This window comes from Rousettus aegyptiacus, unplaced genomic scaffold (genome assembly GCF_014176215.1).
Source record: "Rousettus aegyptiacus isolate mRouAeg1 unplaced genomic scaffold, mRouAeg1.p scaffold_m13_p_7, whole genome shotgun sequence".
NCBI classification, from domain to species: domain Eukaryota; kingdom Metazoa; phylum Chordata; class Mammalia; order Chiroptera; family Pteropodidae; genus Rousettus; species Rousettus aegyptiacus.
Genome location: NW_023416310.1, coordinates 27,133,337 through 27,153,140, shown reverse-complemented (window position 1 = coordinate 27,153,140; position 19,804 = coordinate 27,133,337). Strand labels below are relative to the sequence as shown.

The 19,804-nt window shown below is 41.6% G+C and overlaps 1 long non-coding RNA gene across 1 annotated transcript in view; it reads left to right on the top strand.

The window, feature by feature from the left end:
• The window catches only part of LOC118605459, a 30,547-nt gene extending 12,230 nt beyond the window's left edge, over positions 1–18,317 (top strand). Inside the window, exon 3 of the long non-coding RNA XR_004952167.1 lies at positions 17,447–18,317. This is a non-coding gene — a long non-coding RNA (uncharacterized LOC118605459). The remainder of the gene's footprint in view (positions 1–17,446) is intronic.
• The last annotated feature ends 1,487 nt before the right edge of the window (positions 18,318–19,804 follow it).

The window sequence follows — 19,804 nt, the reverse complement described above, 5'->3', positions numbered from 1 at the left end:
TTGGGTTTTCTTTTATGTTCTTTAGTAAAATTTTTATCATTTTTCTTCATGTAGATCTTGCAGATTTTTAGTTTATTTTTAGATATTTTGCAATTTTGTGGCTTTTGTGACTAGGATCGTTTTCCATAACATTTTGTAATAGTTTGTAGAATGAGGCAAGCTATTGTTTTCATATGTTAATATTATGCTTGGCCTCCTAACAGAACTCTGTGAAGTCTAAAATTTGCTTCAGATTCTCTTATATTTTCTAGATGCACAATTATGTTGTCTGCAAACACTGACAGTTTTGTTTCTTCATTTCAAATTTTCATGTCATTTTTTTGTCATTTAATTGGCTAGGACTTCCAGATCAATGTGAAATAATTGTGGGAATCTTCATTTCTAATATAAATAGAAATCATAATTTATTTCATTAATAGATACGATGCTTGTTCTAGGTTTCTGGTTGACATTTTTATCAAGAATAGAAAATGTTCTATTTCTAATTTGCTAAGAGTTTCTTGGAAATGAGTGTTAAATTTTATGAAATAATTTTTCTGTTTCTATTGAGATAATTATATAATTTATCTCTCCTAGTCTATTAATTTAACAATATTTTGAAATGTTGAACCAACATTGCATCTGAGGGATTAAACTCCATATGATTTTTCCCAAGTGTGGCAATAATGCTTTTAGTTTGCTTATAAATACTTAAAAAGGACAGGCAGTCTTTGATGTAACTGAAAACTGATTGAAAGGTCTCCGCTGACTTTACTGTTCCATTATTTTTCTCTCTATTTTGTCTGTAGTGATTGAATCCATGGTCGTCTACTTCAAAGGTTTTATTGCCGATTATTTAGGTGATACTAAAGACACATGAGACAACTCCTTAATCTTTGAAAGTTGGCATCACAGAGGACAACAGGGCGTACCAACTGGTGGTGATTGGTGCCTGTCAGAAACACAAACCTATATATGAGGTGGGCTGACAGGTTGGTAAAGGGATGACTCATGATAGCATTGTATCTAGCTCATCTTCACATAAGGAAAAATGGAAAAGCACAAACAATTACATAAGAGTAGAGAGGATATAACTTCTTGGAGTTGGTCAATCCAAAATCCAGGACACAGACAGGAGGCTAATGTTCTTTGAGTTCCCATGACAACTGGAGGTAGATTTATCATGATTAATGACACACTTCAGGGACCGCAGCTTAAAAGGACCCTTTCCAAGGAAGTCCCTGCTCCTTTGTAACTCTTTCCTTGAAGAGAGACTCCAAGTTCTATAAGCCTTAGACTCCACAAAACCTGGTTTCATCCCTAAAGACGACTCCAGGCATGGCTTTGCATACCAGCCACCAAGCCTGGACCTAGCGTTCTGAAAGCTCTTTCTGGCAACTCTGATAATTCTCTCAGTTTAGCAATGAGCGTGGGTGCTGAACGAAGTTGCCCTGTTGCTTCCCCACTGAGCTAGGAGGCCTGACATAGAAGCCGGTGGGTGCCACATGGAACAAGTGCTCAGCTATCTCACACTTTCTGCTATGTGGGGGCACGTGACCAAATTCATTATTAATGCCGAGCTGATCTGGTGACCTTGATTGACACTAAGTGATTTCAGCTTGGGCTATATTTGTCTTCGGGGGAAAATGACTGCCGCAGAGCTGAAAGGTTATTTCTCTCTTCAAATACATTTGGGGCTGTCGCTGTGGAGTTACGCACCCTGACATCAAAATCGGACCCACGGGCTTTGGAAGACAGCAAATGACGTCATGGGCAAAAAACGGTGTCAGCTTCATTTTGTTTTTTTCCTTCTGTTTCTGAATTCTGACAGAGAGATAACATGCCTGGAATTTTCAAGGTTTTCAGGTGAGGGGAAGGAAGAATTAGTACTAGCGGTACTTATTTTGCACAAAAAAATAGTTGCCAGGACATGTTTCTCTGTTCTCCTGGTCCTTCTCTGTTACTGTTAAGTTTAATTTAAATCTTTATTCATTAAGGCTTTGTGTGTCTAATTATTTAGACTTATAAAGCATTAATCTGCTATTAAATAAAAATTTAACCTCTTAGTAGAAAAAAAATATTCCTTAATGCAACACTTATTTTTGTTTATAGAACCAAAAAGAAAAATATTACCTGTAAGAAACTCCATCCTTAACTCCGATACCCTTTCCCATGGTTGCTAAGCATATAAGACAATTCTATGATTGAGCTAATGTTTCATTGAAAATGTTATGGGAATTCTGAATGCATATAAGAATACGTCAACCCCAGTGACAGGTAAAAATCGGATACTGCTAGTCCATAAACTTCATTTAGGAATTTTAAATTAGATTGAAGGAGAAATTCTAGCCTAAAGTTATCAAATAGAGTTAAAGCAGCTTAAAGTGAACTATTGCCCTACCTCATAAGATTTAGTTATTTTGGATGAAGTAAAAGTTAGTAAATTTAACAAGGAATTGTGTTAATGGATAGATCCTCTGGACTTGAGGAATTTAAAAAGCAGTTTCAGAAAACAAAAAGAAACTTTACCTTTTGTCATTATTCTTGTTATAGAACATGCATCTGGTTCCACTCTACTGTTGGTGTAGTGAGGAGGGACCTTATTGTAGGGTCTACACCTGGTGGGTTTGAGGGCAGAGAAGCGATAAAGCTCATTCCAGCAAGGACTCGCCTATAGGAACAGTTCTTATACCAAACCGAGTCAGAGAGTGGGGAGGCAGAACTACTGTTTTGTTTTGAATCACAAAGTCATCACTACCAGATCTGCTCCTCCCCTCTTGGACCTCTGCCTTTGGTGATGACAATGTGATGGGCTGGCTTCCCATTAGGCAGACAAATAGCAGGGAGTGTCCACTGACCTAAGGAAAATATCTCGTGAAAACATGGCTTCTTTTATATAAAGAGGCAAATAAAAAAATGCATGTAAACAAGCTTTTTTTATTTGAACGTTAAATTTTATTGTTACAGAGCATATGTTTTGTTATACTGGTGACTAATGCCTTTTAAAAAACGAGATTCTGAAATGCCATTCTGCTTATGTAACAAGATAAAGAGCTTTTAGGACATTGTTCTGGTGCAAACTCCTATAATAATAGCTGATTAACAGCAAGACAACTTGAGGTGCCAAAAATATTTTCTGCAGAGCCCTCTATTAAGTGGGAAAAAGTTCAGGGTTTTTGCTTTAATGTTATCCAAATGTTTTTTGTCTGAGAAACCTTTGTAGCTAAGACCTCAAAAATCATCAGTTTGCAAATATTGATGTACAAAAAATATTCCTTTGAATGTAGATACCCTGACTAGTCCCTATTTCCCTGTCTAATGGGGTCAGTGGAAGAGTGATTTATCCAAAAACATCTAGTTAAAATAAATTTGTCTATGAGAAATAGAGAAAGAAAAATTCAGGAATGAAAGTTAATAAATACGCCAAAAGTTGCTTATTATCAAAGAAGAAAGTATCTTTACACCAACACCAGTTGTCATAGGAAGCCTTGGTTATGGCCCATGATCATGATTTGCGTTTTGTAGAAAGGTGCTTTTGGACTGCAAATGAATTCCTGGATGTTGGCTGTAATGATGATGATGATCACATTTATGGGAGTACACCTATTTGCAGAAACAATAGGAAAAGCCAGAGGCAAAGTAAACAAACGTACTTTCAAAAGAAGAAAAAATGATGATTGAAATAATGAATATGGTTAGAAACAAATATTTCCCCCGGTTGGGAATTTTCTTGTACCATGACATGTGTGACAGATGAATCCCTGGTCACATTCATCTAGAATCACAGGGATCAGCCTTCTCAGGTGGGCCCAAGACCCGGGCATCTTTTGGGGTATGTGTCATAGCATGTTCCCAGCCTCTGGAAGATTCGGACTTAGCTATCAGGGAAAATCTTCCCATTTTCAGATTTCATAAGGATCCTCAAGTCTTTAGGGTATGCATGTTGGAAAAGAAAAGTGATTAGTTCTCATTATCCGAAAGCAAATCCAGTACTGGTTCCATGGGAAATAGTGGGGTTTTGGTTTATTCTCCAAATTTTGGAGTTAACGTCATTCAGGGCAACCTCAGTTTCCCAAAATTGTTTCTTATTTCTGAGCTGAAGTGATCAGACCTGATCTCGATTTACTGTACAGTGGGGGAGCTCACGGGCTTCAAAAACTGACAGCCTTGAGTTTGATGCTGGTTCTTCAACTTACTAGCTGTGTAACTTTGGGTACATTTGCCTTGGTTTTCTCAACTGCTGTACTTTCTTTTCCCAATAATCTCAAGATTAAATGAGATAATTTGTGGGAATTGCCCAGCACATAGGAGATCCCCAATAGATGTCCATCCATGTGCTTTTTGGGGGGCCTTTCCTGCTTGGATAACTCCACACCTTCTGAAGGCTGAGGGCTCTTGGAAGTTCTTATTAACTTACAAAAGGTTTTCCAGGATACTTTTCTGTTTCTGGATGGTCAGATCATACAGGCAGTGTTTTAATTTTGAAACAGCTCTGATGTCCTCTGCAGTTCCTCGCAGTCTGAACATCACCTTGAGGCAGGCAGAGCTCAGGCTGGGAAGTCTCTGTGGTGTGATGCACACTACTTTCCTTTGCTGAGCTCCTTCCTCAGAGGAAAAGCTCTACACATCTGTCCTTAACCCATGGGCTTCTCCTGGAAGGAGGGAAGGGGTTCCCTAAGCCCAGTCACTCTGACCTCTTGCTTCAAAGGGCTATAGTGTTAATGGTTGTATTATTGGTAGAATTTCAGGCAGATAGAGCCAAAGGAATGTTGTTGGAAGAAGATGTTTTTGAGGAGCGAGGCATTCCCTGAACCCCACAAATGCCCCACAAATGCAGAAGGCCACCTGTTCTATCTGAACACTGGGTGGGCTCTGGCTAAAACCTCATGCTAGCTCTACCAGACAGTACAAGAGATACTGATTAGTGAATACAAGTAGAGAATATGGCCTGGTCAAATTCAAGTCACTCATTAATGCAACAAATATTTTCTGAGCACCCTTTCCCCAGGGTATATACGTTTTGCCCATTGTTCCATGGCAACTGCACTAAAGGACCCATCGTTTATGTCAAGGTACTGATCCAGAGATCCAGGGACAGGTTTCCAATAGTAGAAGAATCTCCTGGAACTGTGTGCCAAACAGTACGCGCATATGTCTGTGCACTTCTGGGAAACACATTCAGAACTTTCATTAGCTTCCCAGAAAGTTAGGAACCACCTGCTGGGCGTGAACTGGATGCTCTCCCTGAACTCAGCCAGGGCCCATAGGAACCTTGGCTCCAGAGTCCCATTAGGGCCTCCAGATAGATAAAATATCATGACTGAAGGGGTGTTCACCATTCCCCAGAAGCCTGTGCCCAGTGACTAAGTGCCAAGCAGTATTTGCTGGACTGCCTTCCAACCTCTGCTCTCAGGACCTTCACCCAGTCACAGGCTGGTCTGTGTTCAGCTCAAGATAAAGCACATTTCCGAGCCCCTGGGACTAAGCCACATTCTGGGCTAGAGTATAGAACAAGTGTGGATCTTGGCCATGGAGGGTGGTGCTCTGGGCCGTGCTCGGCCTCTGCTCTCCTATTAGGATGTGAACACCTGGTTTCAGGGCCATCATCCTCCCTCATTAGTGCACCCTGCACACTGCTCGTACCTAGGAGGTGCTCTGCTCATGCTGGTGGAGTTGAAGTGAAGAGGGGTTGATAATTCAAGCCCCAGGCTGGGAGGGGAAATCAGACCATGTAAGTAGCCATAATGTAAGGTAGAAAGGGATCCATAACATAAGAGAATTGCAGGTCAAGGGCTCAGGGACTACAGCACAGAGATGACAGGTGATCTTCAGTTCAAGGGCTGGGTGGGTTGACGGAGAATCAGAGGAATCTTTCTGGAGGAAGGGCCTTATAGGTGGAGCTTGAAGGAATGGTAGAAGGTAGACATAGGGATATGCGAACAAAGGGAGGGAAATGACTTGGGTAGGAGAGCACGGGCAGGTATGGGGCAAGAGCAAGTAGCTTGGTAATGCTGGTGCCGAGAGTGCCATGAAGGGGGTGACCAAGTTGGGTTGGAAAGTCAATGGGTGCCCACTGCTCTATGCCCTCTTCACCCACAGACTGAACAATGGACCTGGCTGTCCGCCGGTCTATTGAGCTGTAGCTGGGCACAGCTCCTGCGGGTTTACTGGCCAAGGCCGCAGGCCAGAGCAACCCAACAAGGCTCAGAACCGTGCCGGGTTATGCTCTTCATAGCTAACCAATCATCGGCCTCAGTGGAAGGCGCTCCTGCCTGTTGGTTCTCAGAGCTCACGTAGATCAGGCAGGGAGCGGAGCTATAATTACTGAGTCAGCTGATACTCTTTCCCAGAGGACCACGTTTTAGCTTACACTGTCATCATTTATAAACCCTCTTCACCTCTGGTAATGAAATGGAGTGGAGTAATGTTATTGGATTTGAGATACGACTTTTTTCTCTCTCTTCCCACTCCACTCCTCTCACCTGTCTCAGCCAAATCTCATCTTATCTGTCTCCAACTGATCTCTGGCATTGTGTTGTAATTCATCACCACAGAAAACATTCCTGGAGGCAATAAACGTTGGAATTGTTGCTTCCAGCCTCTCACTTCCTCCAGGAAGCCTTCCTGAGTTGCCTTTCCTAAAGGCTGATTCTTTTATGATAGCCTTGCTGTTATACAGATGGTTCTCTTCTATTGTAGCTGGTCCTAAAGGAAAATTGTGACTATATCAGGCCCTGGACCCTTTAGAGCATCCATCCTCTTGAATTATGAGCATAAAGGAAAAACTAAGAGCATAAAATCTCTTTCTTATACTGAGGACAAGAAGGGCAGGGATTCTAATGACCCCTTTCTTCCTCTGTGTAGAGGCTGTCTCTTCCATCAGCCTGGGTATTTCAGTCTTCTCTCTCTCTCTCAAAATACATACCCAGGACTCGCTGGGAGGAGTGGTGAGCTGTGCAATACGTGGTGGGTGGGCGGCATGCAGCCCAGACCCCTCAACCCACTACCCCATAGGAAGCCAGGCATCACTGATTAGTGCAGAGGATATGGGTTTGTGGCCTGACAGTCCTGGGTACTCTTTACCTGAGTGGGCACTGCCTGTTACTATCCTCAGCTCAGGAGGCACAGTCCCTAAAGGAAGGCATGAGACCTGCTTCTGCTTGGCTCGTGGAGAATGGTGGGATCAGGACAGCACTGGAAAGCTACGACGCAGACGGTGCACCCCAGGCTCCCCATCCCCACCATGTTCACCTGTCCTAGGCCCTTTGTGCCCATACTGTCCTGGCAAGGAGGGGAAGAATGTTCCAGATGAGGGGAAGGGCTAAGCCCAGGCAGAGAGGCAGCATGAGTGCACTGACAGCTAAATATTTTCATCACAAATTTAAATAGTAATTGCAAAAGGATGTAATTCCCGGCATTGAAAATTTTATAGTTATGAAACTGTAACACTAGTCTTAAATGTACCACTCATGTCATCTGTTTAAAAAGTATATGAACAAGCTCTTCTTCACCACCAGAAATCTCATATTATTTCTATTTTGCCTTGAATCTGTGTTTTCATTCCGCCTCTCTCATAGAATTTTATCCTAGTATATTTTTATATTTTTCATACTCATGGCAGTAAAAGATGTGCATATATTAAAAGTAATTTTAAAAACCTCTTGTAATTATAAGCTCTGTTTAAAAAAACGTTTCTAGATTATTCATTAAAATAATTTTTGTTACACAGTTGGCAAAATAACATAAGTATAATACAAATTTTAGTAAATACTTAATAAAAATACAATGTTCTTAGAAATGCATCTCTTCAATGACATGGGCTTTCTTTTTTGTTCACTCTTTCTGTGGGCGAGTGTTACTCTTAAATGAGACAGTGTTGAGCATCAATTTTATTCCTATTTTTCCTTTCTCATAAATATACATGCTGAGAAAATATATTACCAAAAGTATGATGGGAATAGAAAGAGTTTCGCGATAGCAATAATACTCAATTCTTTGAACTTCTCCCCAGTTGTATTCCAAAATCACATGGGGATGTGTCATCAAGAAGTATTTTTAATGCTCTATCAGCTGACAATTCAGCTAGGCCTTCCATCAACTTAGCTGAATGCAAAGAATAGAGAATCAACTAACTGGGAAATTTTATTCTTGGTCATTGCACTCATTCAATTTCTCAATTTTTAGAAAGTATATTAAACAAGCCGCACTGTGACTTATGGAAGTGACTATTAATTATATCCTGTACTTTTTCACATAAAAGTGTCTTACTCTAAAATTTAAAAAGTGTCTTACTCTAAAAGTATGTCTTACTCCAACATACTCTAAGAAGGTTAAGATAATTGAAATATTGTTGTTTTAATATATCTCATTAATATAGTTTTTTAAATAAAAAGTATATATCGATATATCTATACATATATAAACATACACACACACTCTTTGAGCTTCAGATTTAGCTCATTCAACTTACGGATTTTGTCTCCCATTTAAGCTAATTATGAATATGCAGAAAGCTGGTGGTAATGAAAATGACATTTGTCCCTGCAAACAAAGAAAAGAAAGAAGGGACCAATTAGTCAAGAGGGAGAGTTGAGCATCTGTGGGGATAAAGTACTCCCCCAAAGAGTATTCACAGAACCCTGTCTTTCCCAAACAATTACTTTTGTGAGATGGCCCCATGCCTTGTAGAATTCTTAATTTTTCTGTAGCATCTTGATTGTCACTTTTAAATGATTCACCATGTCTTAGTGTAGCTTAAGCATTTGCCAAGGTGTACAAGAAGTAAAAATGGTTTCTGGAATTTTGATCTTTTAATCACTGCTCCAGACTGGTTCTGGGAACTGAGAGGCACCATCTGCAAAAGGCTTTTGGAGGAAATGGGGTGGGAAGAGGGGTGGGTGGAGCTGTCAGGGAGAAGAATATGTCCCCAGACCCATTAGAGCAGTCTAGTCCGCCATCCCTCTAAACTGAGCAGGCTCTGTGAGAAGAAAACCATTCCGTGGTGTCTTCACTAAGCCTAGAAATTTTAACTTCATTTCCAGGTCCATCCTTGCCATTTGTTCCTTGATTTATTTTGAATTTTTGGCTGTTGTAAGAGGAAAATCTGTTCCCTTTTAGAGCAACTAGCACTGAAAAGGATAGGATAGGAGAATGTTCTCACTTAGAGCTTCACCTCTTAAGTTACCAGAAGAGAAGCTGCTTCTTCCACTCCCAGGCCTTGATCTTGGTCCTCTCATAGCCTGGGGAAGGGAGGAAGGAAAGGGCCCTGATTCTCACAGGTGCGTGTTGCTGTCAAGTTCTACCTTCTCCATAAAATTCTCCCTGGCCACAAGCATCTCTGTCCTCTCTCTGTCCTCTCTGAACTCCTACCTCACTCATTGTTCCATCCATTTTTATATATAATTCTGGACTTGGGTGAATTATAAGAGTCATACCATTTTCCAATATGGAATTTTTGTTTTTCCAGCTGTAAATTCCTTAACAACAAAGACCCTACTCTAACTTCCCTTCTGTTCACCACAGTCCTTAGCATGAAGCTGGACTCAAGGTAAGAGTTTAACAGTTATTTGAAATAACCCACATTCAGGCTATCACTTGACCACTGGCAGTAATACAGCATGATTTACATTTCTGAAGGTAGATGAAGAATTCTGTGCCAATATATAGGGATTATACCAGTCCCCCAGACTGTTACCTTTAAATCTCCCATGCAGGGGACTGGTACTGGAGAATTGTCTAACTCACTGTGGAAAGATTTTTTTCAACCTATTTTGTCAGCCCACCCACAGAACCTGTCAATGGGGCCTGGCCATCCTGGGCTAGTGTTTTTCTTCCCCAGTTCCACAGTCTTGCCCTCTCTTCAAGAGAAGGTTAGCATCCTCATTTCTCTCTGGCCATTATCCCTTCTCCACCCCCCACCCTAACCCCCATCTCTCTCTCTCTCCTATGTTTTCTCTGGCTTTTGAAGAAAGCACATTCTAATTATCTTTGCCAAGCATCTTCTTCCCTTCAAGGAATCCTACAAATTTTGCCTTTCCCAGAAAGTTTTTCCTGACTGGGTAGAGGAAAGAAGTTTTCCTTTTCTTCTTGTACAAATTATTCTGTCCTGCTCAAGGTGACAAATACTGAGGTTAGTCTATAACGCACTTGTTTCATAGATGAAGATATTGATTAATTTAATTCTGCGTTCATCTGGGTCCTGTGCTTTCCTCTGGGTTCTCTGTTTGAGTGTCTGCTTCTCTCTGTCAGGCCCAATGGCCTCTGTGGGGTAAGATGTCTAGTGTTTGTTTTCTGTGTCTCCATTTTCTCTTTTCTCTGCCCCTGGTAGTTCACCCTCCCTCTGTGGGTTCTCTTTTGTAGGAGCCAATCTTCTCCCTTCTCCTATTCAGATTGGCTCCTAAGAAAGGATCTGAGTGAGGCTGCACCAAGACCTAGGTACACTGCCTACTAGCAGGTCATGGAGAGAGCCAGGTCAAGTCAACTAAATCCTATGGAGCAATACCAGAGACAGAATGGGGCAAGCGTAGGAGTAGGAACACTCTTTGACAAAGAGCCTCCCTGGAACCCCAGATGCTCACACACTTAGCCAAACGCTCTTTTGGGCGCCTTGCCAAGCTGAGCTGCCCTGGACTTATTTAGAGTAGACACAATTCCAATTAAGCCTGGAGTATTTGAATTACTAGTCTTATATAATCAACAGGAAATTTTAGAGCTAAAAAGAAGGTTAGATGCCCTTTAGCCTGGGTGCCTCACTTTGCTGATGAGAAAACTGAGCTCCAACAGAAATGATGTATTGGGGTCTAAAACCCTGGTTTCTTGATTCTCACTCTAAAGCTTGCTTATTAATGTCTATACTTGATTTCCCCAATTTTCATGGCTATACTTGATTGTTTGCTTTTAGAATTAGCTTTTTCTAGATCCAAAAATAAGTCCTCTAGACATCTTTATTGAGATAGTGTTAGATTTATAAAATAACTAAGTAGAGAATTAACATTTTTACAGTGATGAGTCTTTCTAAGAATTTGGTATACTTATCCATTTTTTCAAGTATCTTTTGTATGTTAAAGTTTTCTTCATACATTTCTCGCATATTTTAAGAGTTATTTTTAACTTCTTTATACTTTATTTGCTATTGAAAATAGGACCTTTTCTTCCACTTTATTTTCTAATTAGCTGATATTTATACATGTAAAGGCTATTGTTTACTACATATTAATTTTGTAACTGGCTTCTTTAGCAAATTTTCTTGTTTGTAAGTTTTTCAGCACATTTTCTTAGGTTCTCAAGATATACAATTATGTTATCTGCAAATCATAATTTTGCCTCTTTTTTTTTCAAACTTTATAACTCTAACTTCTTTCCTAATTCTAACCTTGTTTAATTGTACTGGCTAGTATCTCCAGAGATTTTTAAATAGTAATAATGAGCATCCTTGTCTTTTTTTCTGACTATAATGAAACTGCTTTTAGTGTGTTTTTTTGTTTGTTTTGTTTTTTTTAATAAGATACTGACTTTTGTCCCTCTATTATTAACAATTCTTTTCCTTTAATCAGGAATAAAAATCAATTAATATAGTATAATACAACATATCAACAGAATGAAGGACAAAAACTCCATGATCATCTCAATAGATAGAGAAAAAAGCATTTGACAAAATTCAACACCCTTTTTGATAAAAGCTCTCAATAAACCAGGAATAGAAGGGAACTTCCTCATTCTAACAAAGAACATCTATAAACCCCCATGGCTAACATTGTACTTAATGATGATGCAATCCCCCTAAGATTTGGAACAAGACAAGGAAATCTACTCATCGCTGTTATACATTGAACTCGAGGTTCTAGTCAGGGAAATTAGGCAAGAAAATAAAAGGCATCAAAGCTGCAAAGGAAGAAGTAAAATTATCTTCATTCACAGATGGCATGACATTTCTAGAACGCCCGAAATAATCCACAAAAAGCTATTAGCTCTAATAAATGAGTTCAGCAAAGTTGCAGGATACATGATCAATATACAAAAGTCAGTTGTATTTCAATACAGCAACAGTGAGCAAATAGGAAATGAAATTAGGAAAACGATTCCACTTATAATAGCATCAAAAATACAAATATTTAGGAATAAATTGGCAAAAGTGAAAAATTTATACTCTGAAAACTACAAAATATTGTTGAAAGAAATTAAAGAAGGTCTAAATAAATAGAAGGACAGTCCATGATCACAGACTGGAAGACATTCTATTAAGGTGGCAAAACCCTCCAAATTGATCTAAGATTCAACATAATCCTGATCAGAATCCCAACCAATTTCATAGTAGAAGTTGACAAGCTAATCCTAAAATTCATGTGAAAATGCAAGGGACTCAGATTAGCCAACACAATCTTGAAAATGAAGAACAAAGTGGGAAGACTTTTGCCAGATTTCAAAACTTACTACAAAGCAATAGTAATCAAGACAATATGATACAGGCACATGGATAGACATATAGATCGATGGAACAGAATTGAGAATCCAGAAGTAAACTCTTAACCTTATGATCAATTGCTTTTTGACAAGGATACCAAGACAATTAAATTGGGGAAAGAATCATTTTTTGAATTCTTGTTCACATATATAAAAATTACGATGAACCTGCTATCTCTTATCACATATAAAATTTGCTCAAAATGGCATCAAAATTAAAAACATTTGTGCCTTAAGGCATACCATCAAGAAAGTGACAAGACAACTCACAGAATGGGAGAAAATTTTTGCCAATCATGTATCTGAAAAGGGACCTGCATCTAGAATACGTAAAGAACACTTACAACTCAATAATAAAGATAGAAATAACTCAATTTGAAAATGAGCAAAAGATCTGAATAGATACTTCTTTAGCGAAAATATAAAACTGACCAATAAGCATATGAAAAGATGCTCAACATCATTAGCCATCAGGAAATGCAAATCAAAACCACAATGAGATGCCGTTTCACACCCTCTAGGATAGCTTTAATCAAAAACACAGATAATAACAAGTGTTGGCAAGGATGTGGAGAAATTAAAGCCTCATGCACTGCTGGTAGAAGTTTGAAATGGTACAGCTGGTTTGAAAAACATTCTGGCAGTTTCTCAAATGGTTAAATGTAGAGTTACCATATGACCCAACAATTCTGAAAAATGAATCACATCCACACAAAAACTTCCACATAAACGTTCATAGGACCATTATTCATAATAGTTAAAAAATAGAAACGACCCATCAATAAATAAAAGGTGCTATATTCATACAATGGAGTATTATTCAACAATAAAAATAAATGAAGTACTGATACATGCTACAACTTGGATGGACCTTGAAAACATGGTAAGTGAAAGAAGCTAGTCACAAAGAATGATATATTATATGATTCCATTTATATGAAATTTCCAGAATTGGCAAATCTACAGAAAGTAGATTAGTAGTTGCCTAGAGCTGGGAGGTAGGGAGAGGAGAGTTTGGGAGATGATGGATAGGAGGTATAGAGATTTTTTTGGAAAAGTAATGAAAACATGCTAAATTGATTGTGGTGATGCATACATTTGAATATACTAAAAGATATCGAATTGTATTCTTTGGATGAGTTGCATAGTATTTGAATTATATTTCAATAAAACTGTTTAAAATTGTGCATGGGGAAATCAGTGACCAATTTTATGTTGAAGTGCATATGTGTGTGGGGAGGAGATGGTCCTTGCCTTGGCATAATAGCAGACAGATGGACTAAATTCCAAATTATGAAAAAAATAGGACAGCGATTACAGATGGATTTTGTCTTAGGTGCTATTGCTGGCTTATTGGTAGTGGCTACTTACTATGCTGCTTTGAGGAGTCTGAGACCAAGTCTGGTTCCATGAGGAAAGGAGTGCCAATTGACCACCAATATCTATCTGCATAATGATAAATAGCAAATATTTATTGACTAGGACCTCTGTGCTAAGCACCATCCTGAACATTTCATGTGCTTCATCCCATTTAATTCTCTTTAATATCCTGAGGTAGGTATTATCATTGTCTATAGTTTATAAAGGAGGAAAATTCAGCCACGACAGGCTCAAGATCACATGGTTAATTAGTGGCAGAGTCAGGAGTCAAAACCTGGAAGATTGACATGAGCGTCCACTCTGTTAATGCCACAGTGACTCTCCTGAGATCGTGTGAGCCTGTGCTTTAAATCTGCCAGCTGCCAGAGGTCACTGTTCCTGGACATAATTAACGGGATGTTTGGAAAGACTTATATGCTTTAAAATCTTTTTCCCACACTGTGCCTGAGGTCCAGAATCCCCCACAGATTTTACTTCTTGGATCAGCATTGGCTGTCTCCTGAGAGGAGTCACAGCTCATCAGTGAACATCTTCTGGGGACTTACTGTCACTGGCTGGGTGCAGGGCCTGGAGCATAGAAAGTCAGGGAAATGTCTTGGGGAATATGGGGTGGAAAAAAACAAGTCAAGAGGCACACACAAAACCTTGTAACCTCGACAGTCATGACCTCTGGCATCTGGCAACTTTGCCTGAGTCCTCCCAGGTGAGGAGTTTCTGAGGATGATTTGTGCCTCCTGTGACCTTCAGGACTAGGCCAATGCCTTGGGGGCTACAACTAGACAAGAGTAAGACAGCCTGTGTATAGCTGTGCTTGGCTCTTTCCTGGGTAACCTGAATGCAAAATGCCATGTGCTTCAGGGGCAATGGGAAGTTCATTTTTCAAAATGCAAAGGAACCTCACTGCTCTGCCTGCACTCACAAAGGAGGTCAAATGAGGCTGGGATAAACTAGTGACACACAAGGCCTGGTATTCCATGGAGTCATGTGCCCAGCCTCCCTGAGATTCTGTGGATAATCAGCAGCCAGCTGCCCTTGGCCCTGGTAGGATCCTCAGTGAGGGTGTGTGGGAGCTGCTTGCTTGGGGGCCACATTTATAGAGATCTGGGCCTCTCTCTCCCTCAGCACAGAATGAACCCTGATGCACTGTGAGCCCTCCTCCTGCTCCAAATCCCCGTAGGCAGTCCTGCTGTGCTGGGGGTGGATGAAGAGGTATCCTAGGCAGAAGTGGTGATGTCCGTGGAGGGGTAAGACAGGAAGGTGTTGGTTGTCTCTAAGTGGTGGGAAACATAACGAATGCAGGGAGAGATGTGGGAAAAGACAAAGGTGGCAGTTGTGGAACCTGGCAAGCACACGCAGGGGCGTGAGCGGCTCCACACCTTGGTTTGTCTCTGCTTGTTCCTAGCCTTCTCAGATTTCTCCCTGCCCTCTTCTCCGAGTTTGCTTCCGGCATTGCCTAGGTTTACATGTTGGTTCTGCCACTTACTACTTGCAGGTCCTTGGAGAACCTGTTCTCTGAGTCTTGGTTGTCCTTGCCTATAAATTAGGGGAAATAACACCATAGCCTACCTCACAGGGTGTTGGTAACATTAGACCAAGTGATGCATCAAGCATCTAGTGCTATAGGGGCACAACAGGTGCTCAAAAAGAGATAGCTATTCTATTATAAATACTTTTAACATTTATTTTGAACATAACACAAAATTTACCATCTTTAAGTGGTAAATTTTTAAGTGTACAGTTCAATAGCATTAAGTATATTTATAACGTTGTACAACCATCTCCACTAGTCATTTCTAGAACTTTTTCTTCATTCCAAATAAAAACTCTGCACTCATTAAACAATAACCCCCATTCCCCCCTCCCCCCAGCCTCTGATACCTCTAATCTAGTCTCTGTCTCTTTGAATTTGCCTATTTCATGTAAATGGAATCATACAATATTTGTCTTTTTGTGTTTGGCTTACTTTGCTTAGCAGAGTGTTTTTAAGGTTTGCCCATTGTAGGAGCATGTATGAGAATTTCATTCCTCTTTAAGGCTGAATAATATTCCATTGAATGGATATACCACATTTTGTTTATCCATTTATTCATTAGCGGACATTTGGGTGGTTTCCACCTTCCAGCTTGTGCCTATCATCAGTATTACAGTCGCCCACCATGATGAAGTAGTTTAGTCTGAAGGATCAGAGCACAGACTGTGGAACCACACCACCAGAAGCCCATACTTCTACTTACAACCCTGGGATGTTCTTAACCACTTTGTGCTTCAGTTTTCTCATCTGTGAAGTGGGGATCCTAGGCCTTCCTGCTCAGGGTTCCTGTGAGGAGGACACGAATCTACATGTGTGAAGCAGCTACAATAGTTTCTGGCACCTGGTCAACATTCAGGCCGGTTAACCGTGACCATAGCGTTGGGAGCTGATGCCTTTCTGGGGCACCACATACGAGACCTGTGCGGGTGGACTGGAGTTCCTCACCTCTGGGAAGAGGTGGTTGGAGATGGAGGACTGCACAACTGCCAAGTGCTAGGGATGAAAGAGCCTTTGGAGATGGCCTACTTAAACTTCTCCCTTTTACCAGTAGGGAAACCGAGGCACAGAAAAGATGGGAACATGGCCAGAGCAACAAAGGCAAAGCGAGCTTCCAATCTCTAGATGTTGGCCTTGCCTCCGAGCCTGGCCTCACAGCTCTCTTCCCCTCTCTAGGTCTCCCTTTGTGTATACTTCCCTTCTCCAAGTGAGGGACTACTTCACCTAACAGGATTCTGCTTCAATTTAGGGGACTTAGGGACCCACCTGCCCTTTGGCCTTACCTTAGACACAAGGCCAGCAGTTTGCTCCAGTCTGAACACCACTGCCCTTTCTCTTACCACTTCTGCCTCGCTGGCGGGGGCGGAGTGGGGAAGGGGGGTTTGTCAAAACGCTTTCCTTGAGAGAGTCTTTCTGGCTAGGCAGGGCATGGGCAAGGAGGAACCCAGAGCTGGGCAATGTAGGGATGGTGAGACTTTGGTTGTTTTAGGATTAGGTACCTGCACTCAGTAGGCGCATCTGTTGTTCGGCTGTTTGTGTTCTCTTTGTTCATGTCATTGGTTTTCTGCGAGGTTATTTTTAGAGGATTCCAGCCTATCTGAGCTCTGCAAAAGGGAGCAAAGTGGGTGTGATCCACACCTGGGCAGGAGAACCAGGTGGACAAGGTGACTTGGTGGCAATGAGAACAAAAGAGCAGTGCCAGTGAGGACAGAACTCTGGCAGAGGGAAAGGGACCAGCTGCCAAACTGTCCCTTCCCCCTGGAAAAAGGCTTCTCTCTGCAGCTTTTTAATGAAAGAAGTTTTTGTTTGTTTATTCAAAGATGAAATCCTGCGCCACCCCCTTCAAGGAATTAATCTAACATAAAGAAGTTTTCCTGACTTGGGTATGGTCGGTGAGCACTCACAGCTCTTGCCATGCCCATTTGTGAAGGAACAACCTAGAGGAAAGCCCACGTCCCAGGGCAGCTTTAGGGAGGGGGGGGGCACTCCATGGAGTAGAGGGAGAAATGGCAAATTTTGTAAACCTAGTGTTATAACTCCAGTGTAAATCTTTGCTTTTTCTTTCTCTGTCGTTTTCCTCTCCTTCTTTATCTTTCTCAGCATGTTAGTCATCACCACAGGAAAGCTATTTCTTTAGACACCTCAAAACATGGACCGGACGGACCAGACAGTTACAACCTAGCCCCTTCCTCACCTCCCAGCCCCAACTCGAGACGGATTTGTTTGGGGTTGACCCTGGGAGGCAAGAGTTGTATTCTAACTGAGGACGTGTGGGATGGTATCTGGGCAGACCTGAGCGAGGAGAACGCTTCACCAGGACAGGAGATGGCTCACCTGGGCAGTCCGGGCTACCGTGCAAACAAACACCCAGTGATGGCGTGGAGGGAGGAAGGGAAGGATCCCGCCCTGATCCAGCAGCGGAAAGTGAGAAGCTGATAATGGTGAGAAGGCCTGAAATGCACCCCACGGTAATCGAACCATCTGGCACGAGGCTGCTGGGAAAGGAGGCCACATCCACCTACCAGGCCGCACTGTGCAATGTTGGGTACAGCTGGTCGGTGTCAGTAGTTCCCAATGGACCCCCGGAGCTGAAGGCTGGGAAGGACTCTAATCTCCAGGCCAGAGGCCAGGCCAATTCTCAACTTCCAGAGTGAGAGAGAGAACATCCAAGGCCATCTCCCTCTAGCCCCAAGTCTCAACTTTTCCTCAGACAAAGTCCTTTGGAACTGCACTGGAACTTTTTGTTAGCTCAGATGGTGGTTTTGAGAGCTTTGTGGGCTCCTGAACGCTCATGATAATAAAGGCCAGTTCTTATACTGTGTTTACTGAGTGCCAGGCACTGTTCTCAGAGGTTTTGTCTAAATTGTCTCATTGAATCTTCAGAACAACACTACGAGATAGGAATTATCTCCATTTTGCAGACAGGGCGACTGAGGCATGGAAAGGGTGCAGAGCTGGGATTCAGCTGCAGTATGGCTTCAGAGCAGTGACCTTCACAAGTGGGGTGTTACTGCCTTGTTCCATAGCACAAGCTGGAGTGGAGACTTGGCCTCAATTGTCCACAGAGAAACCAGATGTCCTAGAGATGTGGCCCATCAGTGTGTAGTTAGTGCAGGTGCTAGCATGCCCTCAGAATTGATCATCACCTCACTTAGAGCAGGAAGAGATCTTGTACAATCCCACCCCCTCTTAAGGTGGGTAGAGTCAGACCTGAGAGGTTGCCTGGGGTCAAGCAATGAAAAAAAAAAATGAAACAAGGATCACATCTGAGGTTTCCTTACAGCATCCTTTAAATTACTCCTCATTATTCTCTTCTTTGTGGGGTTGGTGGGTGGCACTTACCTGCTAGAGATTTCCTGTGAGGCTGAGGACCATGTTGAGCTGATCATCAGTTTCTGCCTTGGGTCTGGCACCTGAAGAACCCCCTCCATCTGGTAAAGAGGATTGAGGAGAACTAGAGAGACTTTTCAGTCCCATGCCTCTCCAGCTCTCCTCCCCCTTGACTGAGGGCTAGTTGGTGTCCTTGGAGGCTCTTTGACCTGAGAACCGGTGTGGGCAGGGTTTGTTAATGGCCTTGCCCAGAGCTCAGGTTGCATTGCATTGAGATCAAGCCTCTGGCCAGGTCCCAGAGAAGAGTCTTGGGCCTGGGACAGTTACCTCTGTATGTACGGAAGCTTTGCCAGGTAAACACTGCAGGTAATGGCAAAGGCTTTGGATGAAGTGTTCAAACTGGTTTAACACCCTTTTGGTATTTACCTTATTTTGTGGATTTCTTTCATTCACCTGTTAAGGACTTGCCCTGCCTTAATTTCTATTCCCTGAGGAATGAAAGGCCAGATACGTTTTTTGTTTATTTATTTTATTAAGGGTTGTACCCCTTTCTCCTGTGCAAGGCTCAGCTGGTCTTGCCTCTAGGCCCCCAGTCCACAGGCTCAGGCAGGCAGACTGGAACTCTAGTGATGCTTGGATCAAGATGCAATCAACTCCTGGTTTCAAAATACATTACAGAGCTACAGTAATCAAAACAGTATTGTATTGGCCTAAAGAAAGACATGTAGACCAATGGAACAGAATAGAGAGTCCAGAAATAAACCCATGCACATACAGTCAACTAATCTTTGGCCAAGGTGCCAAGAATACACAATAGGGAAAGAACAGTCTTTTCAACATTCTTTAGGCACATGCAAAGAAATTCAATTGGACCCTTATCTTGCATCATGCACTAAAATCAACTCAAAGTGGATTAAAAGCACAGGTATTAAAAACAAAGATAGAGAAGTGGAAATTCATCTGCCTAAAAAGCTTCTGCCCAGCAAATGAAACAATCGACAGAGTGAAATGGCAGCCTATGGAATGAGAGAACATATTAGCAAACCATATATCTATCCAATAAGGGGTTAGTGTCAAAAAATATAAGGAACTCCTACAACTTAAAAACAAACAAAAAAACGCCTCCTA